Source organism: Anarhichas minor, unplaced genomic scaffold, assembly GCF_050575085.1.
Source record: "Anarhichas minor isolate MPS153535 unplaced genomic scaffold, ASM5057508v1 ptg000045l, whole genome shotgun sequence".
NCBI lineage: Eukaryota > Metazoa > Chordata > Actinopteri > Perciformes > Anarhichadidae > Anarhichas > Anarhichas minor.
This window is the reverse complement of record NW_027466491.1, coordinates 10,451,316-10,464,394: the sequence shown is the minus strand read 5'-3', so window position 1 is coordinate 10,464,394 and position 13,079 is coordinate 10,451,316.

The following is a 13,079-nucleotide window of genomic DNA, read 5'->3' as shown; positions in this document are numbered from 1 at the left end:
TGAATTTTATTCTGAAATGAATAAAAAAGAAACAGACATGTCCATGATAATGTTTCCTATCATATATACCTATACATCGCTATCGTTATGATCAGTTTTATCAGATCAAATTAGATCTTATCTGATGACACACACACACACACACACACACACACACACACACACACACACACGATGCCCTTTATATCAAACTGGTGCAGAAACCTGCAGAAACCTCAAGAAGACGAGACCTACTTACCTACTTTCAATAGTGTAGGTTTGTTCTCAGCTCACTGTGTGTGTGTGTGTGTGTGTTTGTTGGGGGGGGGGGGGGGGGTTCCTGTCCCTTTCATGACCAAAGAACAACTTAAAGACAGATTCATGTTCTTCAGTCACGAAAGGTTGCGTCTTGTAAAAGTCAGTCAGTTTCACAAATCACAAATGTTTTTAAAATTAATTTACTTTTAGAGCTGAAATAAAACAATCAATCTGCAGACAAACACACAATGATGTGTTGATGAGGATTCAAATAAATAAGTAAGTAAACTGACTTAAACTTAAAGGCGTCTCTAAGATGGACATTGAGATTTCCATTCATCACATTGTCATCTTCCACCTGTCCACCAGATGTCCTCACCCCCCCCCCCCCGCCACCTGTTGGCCCCGCCCCCTCTACTCACCTGACTTCCTCACCAGCATCTCATTCCCTTTGTCAGCCTCTCACTGCAAACTCCAGACCATCAAAGTTCCCCATGTGGTTTATTGTGTTTGTTTTCATGAACCAGAACCAGAACCAGGACCGCTTAGCAGCAGGTCTACCTGGATGTTCCCTGCTCCGTTCCTGTGGATTTAAAGGAACAGTGCAGCTAAAAACGATTTCATTCAACACGGTCCCTCCAGAGACTCTCTAAAGTTATTAAAGAGAGCGGAGCTCCTACAAAATAAAAGCATATAAGTGCGACCAGACTTCAACGGAGCACGGACAAAAGATGTCAAAGGTTATAAAACATTTGGGGGAAACTTTAGGAAAAGTCCGGTGCAGCAGAAGATTCTTTCACGGGAGGACGTTTTGAAAAAAGAGCTTTGTTCAGCAGGAGCTCAGGTGTGTTTGGATTTCTCCATGAGAAATACGGCCTTACCTGTGTGACGTCATCACGGGGATTTCCCCACACAGGTGACAACAGGAAGTACAGTAAGAACAGCAAACTTCCCACTGTGTGTGTGTGTGTGTGTGTGTGTGATAAGATCTATATTTAGCCGAGCTCTTTGTGTCTAGACAGAAGCAGGAAACAGTTTACATGAGCTGCACAAAGACGTCTGAGGTGGAAGCCCCCAAATAACGAGCAACAGCTCGAAAAGATGCCTGTTGATGATGTAATATGTACAGAGCTAATTATATACTAAATAGGAGTATAAATACATAACTTCTATGTACAAATAAAGAAGGAAGAAAGTAGGAAAATTCAATAATTTAAAGAGAATAATAAATAAACATTGATAAATAAACTATATAACAATATTCTACCTTATAAACCAAAAATCTCAGCTGGACAATTTCCATTTTCTTGTCATATATCATTTGATTTAATACATATATTTTGCTATCGGTATGAATTTAGTTACTCTAGATTTGGGGAATAATAATGCTGCATGTTTAGGAACTAGAGTTCCCTTAATTTGGGGCTTTTAGGATTTAGTGTAAACAGGAAGTACATTGTTGCATGAGGTCAAGTTAGCAATGTAAGCTAGCTGTGAGCTAATACAACAGGAGCCTAGTTTATTTACCTTTATTTGTTTACATTTTGTCAACTTGGCAACATTAAACTTATGCCGAATTATCAATTAGCAGTTCATGTTTGTAATGTACTCCTTGATGTACAGACAACTATCACGGGATTACTCGGGCATGTCTGTAACTTTTTTAAATATGTTACTATGATTAAGCAGACTTTTGTACTCAGTGGAGGTTGGACGTAAATATATATTCAGGAAGTGTAAGTCACACCGATTATAGAAATTTGTTTTTCATTTCTGTGTGATATAACGCAATTTTAGGTAATGGTGCGAAAAGGGTTTTGGAGTGCTGTTTGCCTAGCCGCCGTTAGCCTATCCGCTGTTAGTTAGCCGCCGTTAGCCTATCCGCTATTAGTTAGCCGCCGTTAGCCTATCCGCTGTTAGTTAGCCGCCGTTAGCCTATCCGCTATTAGTTAGCCGCTGTTAGCCTATCCGCTGTTAGTTAGCTGCCGTTAGCCTATCCGCTGTTAGTTAGCCGCCGTTAGCCCAGCTGCCATTAGCGAGGATTGAGACTAGTGGTGGTGTTAAAGGCTTCTTGTTAAATCAGCTAAAACAATGAAATTATCCAGTATTTATAAATACTCAATTATCATTATCATGTTATTGCTATTTATAAATGTGTGTAAATAAATAGCTTCAATCTATTCAGGTGATTAGCTTCATATTCACCTGTAGGCCTTTTCACTCTGCTACATTTGACTCTAATAATAGTCTGTGATTGTTTCACTATCAGCTCTACAATTGAAACAGGAATGTCTTTGTTGTTTCTGGTATTGTCCTCCTCACCTGTAGGCTGCTACAGGTACATTTTATTTTCTGAACAATGATGTATGTCACAGCGTTCAGACAATATCTACCAACCAAGTGGGGAAAAAACATTTCTTAATTCTGGGTCGGGACTTTTTGACGTCTACAGTATCTCACCATCGGCAGCAGTTCAAGGTAAAAAACTAAATTTTATCTCTAATAAAGATGGTTAAGTGATGTAAATGGACGTAATTGTTGCAGGTTGTGTGTTTACACCTAATTTAACCAGAAATACGTAGCTAGCATACTATTTCTGTTAGCTATTTTTTTTTTTAGGCTATTCTTAATGTGTTTTTTTGTGTAAAAATAGCTACATTTATCACAATGTACCCTCTTGAGTTCTAATGTAACTTAAACAGCATCATTTATGTTATCATGCATTGATTAAAGGCCCTGTGCTAGTTGGCAAACATTAGCATGCTAACATGCTGAAGTAAACACTGGCTACGTTTACATGTACAGGAATATATATTTAGTTTGTTTACATGTAAACAGTTCAGTGGGAATATTGTTTTATTTCGTGCATGTTAACGTAGTTGTCCCGGCTGAACATGAGCATGTCTGCCTCTGACATACGGCCTCACAGTGTGTTCATTTACATTAATTATCTTTTCATTTGTCCTGAATATGATAAATACAGTTAAATGTAAGAGTTGATGCAGTGTCCTTCCACTCTGCAGGTTCGTCAGTCTTCGTGAGACAAAGAGGAAAACTCTCACTTCCACTTGCTCTCAGCTCCGGTTCAGTCACATATTTTTGTGCATCCATGCATTTAATAAATCTCCTGCATTCAACGTTTATGTCTACAGGCACTTCAGAGTCACCTGGACTGTTGGAGGAAACTGGAGCACCTGTGTGTTTGTGAAACAGAAGTGTTGGACGCCGCCTGTCGACCAGCAGACAGAAGGCGTCCCGTTATGTGGGTCGAACAGCGTCTCTCTCAAATCTGCTGCGTGGGGGAAAAAACAAAACCCTGCACAGTCACCGCTTCCCGGCTAAGTCAACAAAACCGTAACCTACTTTTATCTGACCGCACATCTAAAACCTGCTTACCAAAATAAACGCCGCCGACGTCATCAGAGACAGTGAAATCTGATTTATTTACTAAGGCTGCAACAAACTATTATTTTTAACTGTCATAATAGTGACGCCTGCCCTTCACAATTTCTCAGACGCTTTTTAAATGTCTTGTTCTGTTTGTTCAGCAGTCCAAAAGATAAATATAGTCAATTTAAAGTGATGTAAAACAGGGAAAAGCAGCAAATTTGATCAATCAAGTTTGATTAATTAAAGACTTCTGACGAGTGCTGGAAGAATCACTCCTCCGCCATCTAAATTCGGTCACTTTCATTCACTGGTTGCAAATCCATGATGGCGACGGCCAAAACGACAAACTCGAGGCTTCAAAACGTCCACAAACCCAACAGGTGACGTCACGACGACTTCGTCCACTTCTTATATACAGTCTATAATACTGTCTCCAATAGAAAAGTCTCTCTCTATGTGAAACACATTCACTCTACTGCACTTTCAACCAGTTTTAGAGGGTGCTGGTGCATTTCCCAGCATGCACTGCACGGGCTGATCACTTGTCAATCAACCAAAGGATGATTCGACAAAACAATAATTCTTACAGACAGTTTATCGTCAGTGTGGTTGCTTGACCTGGTTACTGTTCTGACTTCCAGGAAGTACCGTCAACACACACACACGCACACACACACACACACACACAGAGACACACACACACACACACACACACACGCACACACACACACTTTGTCATTGCCTGAACTTTTCTGTATTTGACTCAAACATCAAACATGTATTCATCGTCTTCTTCTTCTTCTCCTGCGGCGCCGGCGTGCTGACATCGTCTTTAATCTGGGTTGGACACAGAGCGACTCGGCGCTTTCTGAAACTCTCCAATTGGAGGGAAACAAATTCGCTGAGTCAAAGTTTCATTGGCTGCGTTGAACCGAAGCCGCAACCTAGTTTTATCTGACTGCAGATCTTAAACACCAAAACCAGGTTTTTACCAAGAGGCGACCGTTAAAACCGATCAGGAAGTGACATCACAGGAGGAGAGAAGGAGAGAAGGAGGTGAGGAAAGAGGAAAACCAACAGGTGGAGATAATGAATAAAACAAGGGAAGATGAGGAGGAAGGAGAAGAAGGAGGGAAGGAAATCAAGAAAGGAGGACTGGAGGAGAGTTGATAACAACGTTAAATAAAGAGAGGAGAAAAAAGAGGAAGGGAAGGAGACAACAGGAGGAGAGGAGGAGAAAATGTTAAGAAAGGAGGAAGGAGGAGATTAAGGAAGGAGGCTAGCAATGAGAAATAGAGGAAATTAGAAGAGAGGAGGTGAAAGAGGAGAGAGTAAAGGAGGAGAGTAAAGGGAAGGTGACATCAGCAGGGACAGTCCATAGATATTTGCTGCAGTGAGTCAGTGATATTAGGAAGTTTCTGAAACACGAGAGGAGGCAAAAGAAGAAGTAAAGAGGGGGAGGAGGAGGAAGAGGAGGTATAAATGTGGCAGAGAGGGGACAACCTGCTACAGTTGAAGATGTCGCTCCTCTTCGTCAGGACGTCTATTCTCTCTCTGCTCCTCGTCCTCGTTGCCGCCAAGCTTGTCGCCGGCGAGCTTGTCGCCGGCGAACTCGTTGCCTCGGCTGAGCGAGGACTCACCTGTCGACAGGAGATCCCCGCCGAGCTGATCCGAGACCTGTGGAGTCGCACCAGACTGCTAATCAACAAGCTGCCGGTAAGATCAATAACTGACCATCAATACCTCTGATTATTACAATCTATACCTCTGATTATTACCATCAATACCTCTGATTATTACAATCTATACCTCTGATTATTACAATCTATACCTCTGATTATTACAATCTATACCTCTGATTATTACCATCAATACCTCTGATTATTACAATCCATACCTCTGATTATTACAATCTATACCTCTGATTATTACCATCTATACCTCTGATTATTACAATCTATACCTCTGATTATTACCATCAATACCTCTGATTATTACAATCTATACCTCTGATTATTACAATCTATACCTCTGATTATTACAATCTATACCTCTGATTATTACCATCTATACCTCTGATTATTACAATCTATACCTCTGATTATTACAATCGATACCTCTGATTATTACAATCGATACCTCTGATTATTACCATCAATACCTCTGATTATTACTGTCTGTTAGATTAACTGAAGATCAATCAGTTTACTAGCACTTACAAACGTTAAGTGTTAATAATAACTGTTATTGATTAGCCTATCAATATATCAGTTTACTATATCATACATTGATAACGGTTATCGATTAGGATATCAATATGTCAGATTATTACTTTTATAGATCAATAATTCTGATTTATTCGTCTATTAATATGTTGGTTTACTAACTTTGTATGTCAATAATAACTGTTATTGATTAGCCTATCAATATTTCAGTTTACTACCTTATAGGTCAGAAACATCTGTTATTGATTAGGCAAAGACAGAATCCATTCTTTCAAAATAAAAGCAGTTCTTTCAAAAATAAGAAAACACTTTCGTTGAGGGTTTACCACATTTTATCTGATCGTTACAGATTTATACACAAAACAGTTTCACATCCGATCATGACATCATTCATATTGATGAGTCATGCTGTGAATCAGCTGTTCAGTGTCAGACAGGAAGTGAACGTGTGAAAAACTGCAGTTTTTAAACCAGATCAAAGACTTTCTGATTGAAGCTCTTTTATTTCACTACCGGAGTAAAAATAACATCAAAGAACATCATTTACATACAATAATACTACTGATGTTATTACTGCTACTACTGTACTACTAATACTAATACTACCACTGCTCCAAAGTACATTCAAATACTCACAAAGTACAGTGTTTCAGTGTAATTTGAGTTACTTTATATTCTTGTACTACATTTGCAGTTTCTATTCCTCTCCTGTAACATTATGCATAATGAGTGCTTTCAAAGTACATTTTGCTGATAGTACTTCTGTACTTTAACTTGTACTGGAGTACTTACATGGTGATATTAATACTTTTGCCAAAGGAACTCAGTATTTCTTCCATTGATTAATAACCATTACTTCAACTACTACTACTAATATAACTAATAATGAACATTGGTTCATTTGAATAAAAATGTATTTAACCATAAAATATTTTAAATAAAAAAGTAGATTATGTTTATGGACAAAAAAAGGTGTTTATTTACTTTTCCTGAGCTTTCAACTACATCCCATCAGTGTCCTCATCATGAGCTTTATTTAATGTATAATTGTGAAAATATTCCTGATGAGGTAGCTTATTTGACCTTTTGTGTATTTTATGGATGAAGTTGTATATTTATTGTGATATTCTAAATATTGCGGCCTCCCTGTTTGGTCTCATTAATATTGTATATTGTTTATGTTTCTTAATATCATTGTAAATTATTTTCAAGTATCTTTGTTAAAGGTCGATTATAATTGTATTTCTCATGTTTCTCTCTTACTCTTAAATACCAAAAAGATTTCAGTAACTCTCATTCACGTTTGAAAAAAATATGAAAAATTATGTAAAAGCAAATATAAGACTCATGATTTTGATATTTGTATCTGCAGAAAGAAGAGAAATTCTCCAGGAGACGGAGACTTCTGCCCAAGTTCTGCACCAACTGTCCTGAGGTCAGTAAACCTGTCTGTCTGTTAACCTGTCTGTCTGTTAACCTGTCTGTATGTTTACCTGTCTGTCTGTTGACCTGTCTGTCTGTTGACCTGTCTGTCTGTTGACCTGTCTGTCTGTCAGTAAACCTGTCTGTCTGTTAACCTGTCTGTCTGTCTGTTGACCTGTCTGTCTGTTGACCTGTCCGTCTGTCAGTAAACCTGTCTGTCTGTAAACCTGTCTGTCTGTAAACCTGTCTGTCTGTTAACCTGTCTGTCTGTTAACCTGTCTGTCTGTCAGTAAACCCGTCTGTCTGTTGACCTGTCCGTCTGTCTGTAAACCTGTCTGTCTGTTAACCTGTCTGTCTGTTAACCTGTCTGTCTGTCAGTAAACCTGTCTGTCTGTTGACCTGTCTGTCAGTAAACCTGTCTGTCTGTTGACCTGTCTGTCTGTCAGTAAACCTGTCTGTCTGTTGACCTGTCTGTCAGTAAACCTGTCTGTCTGTTACCTGTTTACCAGTATTGTCTTTGTATTTCGTGTAAAAATGACCCTTTTTCAATGGAATCTGGTGCTGGAGAGCAAAAGTGGAAGTAAATCTTTCGGCCTGCAGCCATAATAGTACCTGCTCGGTTTACCTCGACCTCAACCACAACCGCATGTTTACCATCACCAATCTAATGCTGTAACTCTACAGAACCAGGTCTAACCAAAACCCTGCAGCACCACCTCTCCTTCTGCAGCCTTCTTCTTGACTTCTGTCTCAGGCAGCAGCTGTGATCTAGCCTCTGGTGTTCTCGTCGAGGCTTTCTGAGCTAAGTGAGAGTCCTCCTCGGTAGTGGAACAAGTGAAGTGTTACTAACCGCGCTGCCAAGCAGATAGCGCCTTGTTCCTCCTGTGACATTTGCAAATCATTTATTTAGGTGATATGCAGACGTTTGCCGCAAAATGTTCCCGTTTCTATGCAAATAAGCGGCATTGCTAATTTACCCGTTTACACACCGAAGGCATTTTCGTGAAAATAGTTGTCTTTGTCACGAATACTTTCACACAGAACGTGAATATTACACGCCGAAAAAGTACAGATGGGAACAAGGTTGATCTCATCTTATGTTATTATGTTTTACTTAATTGTATTATCTTTTATTTTATGTTATTATCTTATTTTTTATTTTATAATATCTTTTATTTTGTTTTATTTTATTTGTGTTCAAGAGAAGCTGATAATAAAGTAACACCTACTGATGACGCTGTGTGCTCTGTCCTCCTCAGCGTATGATTGGCTGGCTGGAGATGCGGGAGTTGATTGACGTCTACCAGACGACTGTGTTCAGCAGAGGAGTCGTCCAGAAGCTCCTCCCCCTCCACTACAACGACCTGCTGTACCGCATCCAACACACACTGCAGCACTGTGTGAGTACACAAGTACACACTCCACATGCTCAGACACACACACACACACACACACACACACACACACACACACACACACACACACAGATTACTTATGTACACTGACTAATGTGTTTTGTGTACTTTGCAGGTTTCTACCTCTAAACGTTCAGAATGGTTCAAAATCATCAAGAAACTGGAAAGAAAAATTAAAAAGGTAAATATTGACAGATTGTACAACAACTACTACTACAACTACTACTTTTTATTATATAGTAACTGCCGTTGCTACTACTATTACTACCAATAACACATTTACTACTACTACTGCATCTACTGCTACAGATATTACATTTACTACTACTGCTACTACTAATATTGCTACAATTAATACTTTTATGCAAATGATTGTATTACTACTGGCACTAATGCTATTACTGTTGCTACTACTGCTATTAAAACTGCTAATACTACTAGTGATGCTACTTGTATTAGTACTGTCACTAATACTACTACTGTTGCTACTACTACTGTTTGTATGTATTTATATTTATACCATGTACTTATAAATATACCTCTAATACTACCTGTACCCGTCTGCTGCAGAGGAGGAGAGACGAAGGAGCGCTGAAGGCTGTCGGAGAGTTCACCTTCATCCTCAGGTGGATTGATGAGCTGACTCAGCACCACATCCTGTAGAGCATCTTCATCATCGTTGTTAACCTCATCATCTTCATCGTTATCAACAACCTCATCATCTTCATCATCGTTGTTAACAACCTCATCATCGTCACCATATTCCCAATCTCATCTTCATCGTTATCAACAACCTCATCATCTTCATCATCATCGTTGTTAACAACCTCATCATCTTCATCTTCATCATCGTTATCAACAACCTCATCATCTTCATCATCGTTGTTAACAACCTCTACACCGTCATCTTCATCATTGTTATCAACAACCTCATCACCTTCATCATCATTGTTAACAACCTCAACATCGTCATCTTCATCATCGTTGTTAACAACCTCAACATCGTCATCTTCATCATCGTTATCAACAACCTCATCATCTCCATCATCATCGTTGTTAACAACCTCATCATCGTCATCTTCATCATCGTTATCAACAACCTCATCACCTTCATCATCATTGTTAACAACCTCAACATTGTCATCTTCATCATCGTTGTTAACAACCTCAACATCGTCATCTTCATCATCGTTATCAACAACCTCATCATCTTCATCATCATCGTTGTTAACAACCTCATCATCGTCATCTTCATCATCGTTATCACCAACCTCATCATCTTCATCATCATCGTTGTTAACAACCTCAACATCGTCATCTTCATCATCGTTGTTAACGACCTCATCATCGTCATCTTCATCATCGTTGTTAACAACCTCATCATCGTCATCATCATCATCGTTGTTAACAACCTCATCATCTTCATCATCATCGTTGTTAACAACCTCATCATCGTCATCTTCATCATCGTTATCAACAACCTCATCATCTTAATCATCATCGTTGTTAACAACCTCAACATCGTCATCTTCATCATCGTTGTTAACAACCTCATCATCAATGTCATCATCATTATTTTTAACCTCAAAGTTCTTGAATCTTCATTTTTTTAAGTATTGATCCGGCGTTTGAATATTATATTTTGTATTGATATAGTTTATTTTCAAAATAACTTATTTTTTCAGAAAATATTTATTGTATCTGTGTATTCACTGAAGAAGTGTTAAAATTACTTGAAACTTGTGTGTATTGAATTTGGATGACGGAAGATATTTTTATATGAATTATTGTTGCTTTATTTATGTAAATTTTTCAAAATAAAACTAGATTTTAATCTTCATCACTGTTGACTGGTGTTGATTTCTAATCTCTGAAATAATCTGTAAATTTGGAGTGTTGTCTCCCTCTGCTGGTCGAGATCAGGTACAACACGTGAATATAAAGTGGGTGTTGTAACGAGGAAAGGAAGGAAGAGAAAGGAAAGGAAGCAATGAGGGTAATAGAAGAGGAGTAAAGGAGTAAAAGAAGAAGAGTAGACAAGAAAGGAAACGAGAAAGACAAATTAAAGGAAAGAAAAGGTGCAGAACCAAATATTAGAAATGGAAAGAAAAGTAAAGTTTCATAAAAGGTGAGCAGAAGAAATGAAAAAGGCAAAGAAAGAAATGCGGAAAGCTAGAAAGAGAAACATTTTAAAAATAAAGAAACGGTATTTGGAGTTTGCGGTTTCGGGTTCGTGGAAGAACGAAGAATTCAAATAACGGTTTTACCCAAAAAGCAAAACTGAGTCACGATCCGCTCCCTCAGCGGTCAGTGGAAACTCCGCCCCACAGTGATGACGCAACACTGAACTGAACGCATCAGCAACGCTGACTCAGCTCGACGAGAGCTGAGTCATTTTATTACTGCGGGATAAAATAAAAACGCTTTAAAAAAACTCAGAAAACGAGTTAAAAACGTGCAAAATTCTGATTAATGCAACAGAAACATCAGATATGATAGAAAACATTTTACTGATCAATCAATACTTTTACTTATTTAAAGTTACTGTGAGGAACTTTTAACTGGTTCTGAACCAATCTCAGTTTAGTCCTGATCCTCTATATGAACCAGTCTCAGTTTAGTCCTGATCCTCTATATGAACCAGTCTCAGTGTAGTCCTGATCCTCTATATGAACCAGTCTCAGTGTAGTCCTGATCCTCTATATGAACCAGTCTCAGTGTAGTCCTGATCCTATATATGAACCAGTCTCAGTGTAGTCCTGATCCTCTATATGAACCAGTCTCAGTGTAGTCCTGATCCTCTATATGAACCAATCTCAGTGTAGTCCTGATCCTCTATCAGACCTCCATCAGTAAAGAGACCATCAGAGAGAAGATGGTCTGTTTCTATAGAGTTATTCTTAATGCTCGTCATCAGAGCCACCGGGTCGGATTCTGGTGAAACCAGATGAACTCATGCAGGTTCACCAGAAACTCCTTCAGCTCAGACTCCAGCAGAGACCGGTCCACCGTGGACAGACCCAGATCCTCCAGCAGAGACCGGTCCACCGTGGACAGACACAGATCCTCCAGCAGAGACCGGTCCACCGTGGACAGACCCAGATCATCCAGCAGAGACCGGTCCACCGTGGACAGACCCAGATCCAGAGCTCCGGAGGGAGGAGGAGAGCTCAGCTCCTGGCAGCAGCAGCAGCGTAGCATAGCTTCTCCTCTCTGGGAGGTTTTCTAAAGGGACTCTGGTGCTCAGAAACACTACTTTCGTGCACAGGGACCAACAGAATTAACATATAAAAGAAAGTCCCTTATAGTGACTGTACTACTTTTACTTCAGTAAGGTTTTGAATGCAGAACTCATTCTTGTAGTGGAGCATTTTCACAGTACATTTACTGCAGTAAAGGATCTGAATAGCTGTTGTGACCAATTAGCTCTAATGCTAACTGCTGCTAAAAGCACAATACCTCTGTTTTGCTATTTTTTTATTTTTTTATTAATATACACATATTGTCCCCATGTTGCCTCAACGGGATCAGAGGTCATGGGGTAGTGAGGCTCATGGATTATCCAATCTGAGTGTGTGCTGCGTTTGCTGTAGGTGGGAAATTCAACCCTCCACCACACCGGAGAGGATGTGGTGTGTGTGTGTGTGTGTGTGTGTGTGTGTGTGTGTGTGGTGCTTATGTTGACGGTTGGCCCAGAGGAAAAAAAACTGTCTGGTTAAGACTTCTAGGAAACATAGAGGAGATTAAAATGTAGGAGACCACCAGTTAGTTCCAGTTGATTAACATTTACTTAGAAAGCCAACCGCCAGTGTGTGTGTGTGTGTGTGTGTGTGTGTGTGTGTGTGTGAGAGTGACAGACTGGCAGAAATTCTTCTTCTGGTGTACAAAAAACAAAGCCCTCAAGCATTTTAGCATTATTTAGTTATTTAGGATTTTCAATTCATGCAAGAAATGTTTGGTTATGTTTAAATAAAACCATAAATATATATATATAATAATACAGGTGATGGTCCAGAGTGGTGCGCTCTCTTTTATGTCTTTGGTGATGTTACAGGAGCTCTCCTGAGTTCAGGTGGACCTGGTCCAATGGGAGACCAGGATCTGAATTCAAACCAAATCTCACACTCAGATGAGACCTGCAAGATGTGACCGGGTTTTTGTTCCATTGTTTAGGCTTTTAAATTCTCAGGCTTTAGATTCCACATGAAGTTTCTCCACCTAAATAATACTACAAATGAACATTACTGTAAATGCAAAAGATCTGCATGCACAAACTAAATCAAAATCAGGTGCAAACATGAACACTGATCCACGGATTGTTTATTCAATCACCTAATATATTACAATATGCAGATGACACACAATTTTACATTTGTGTTCAGCCAGACGA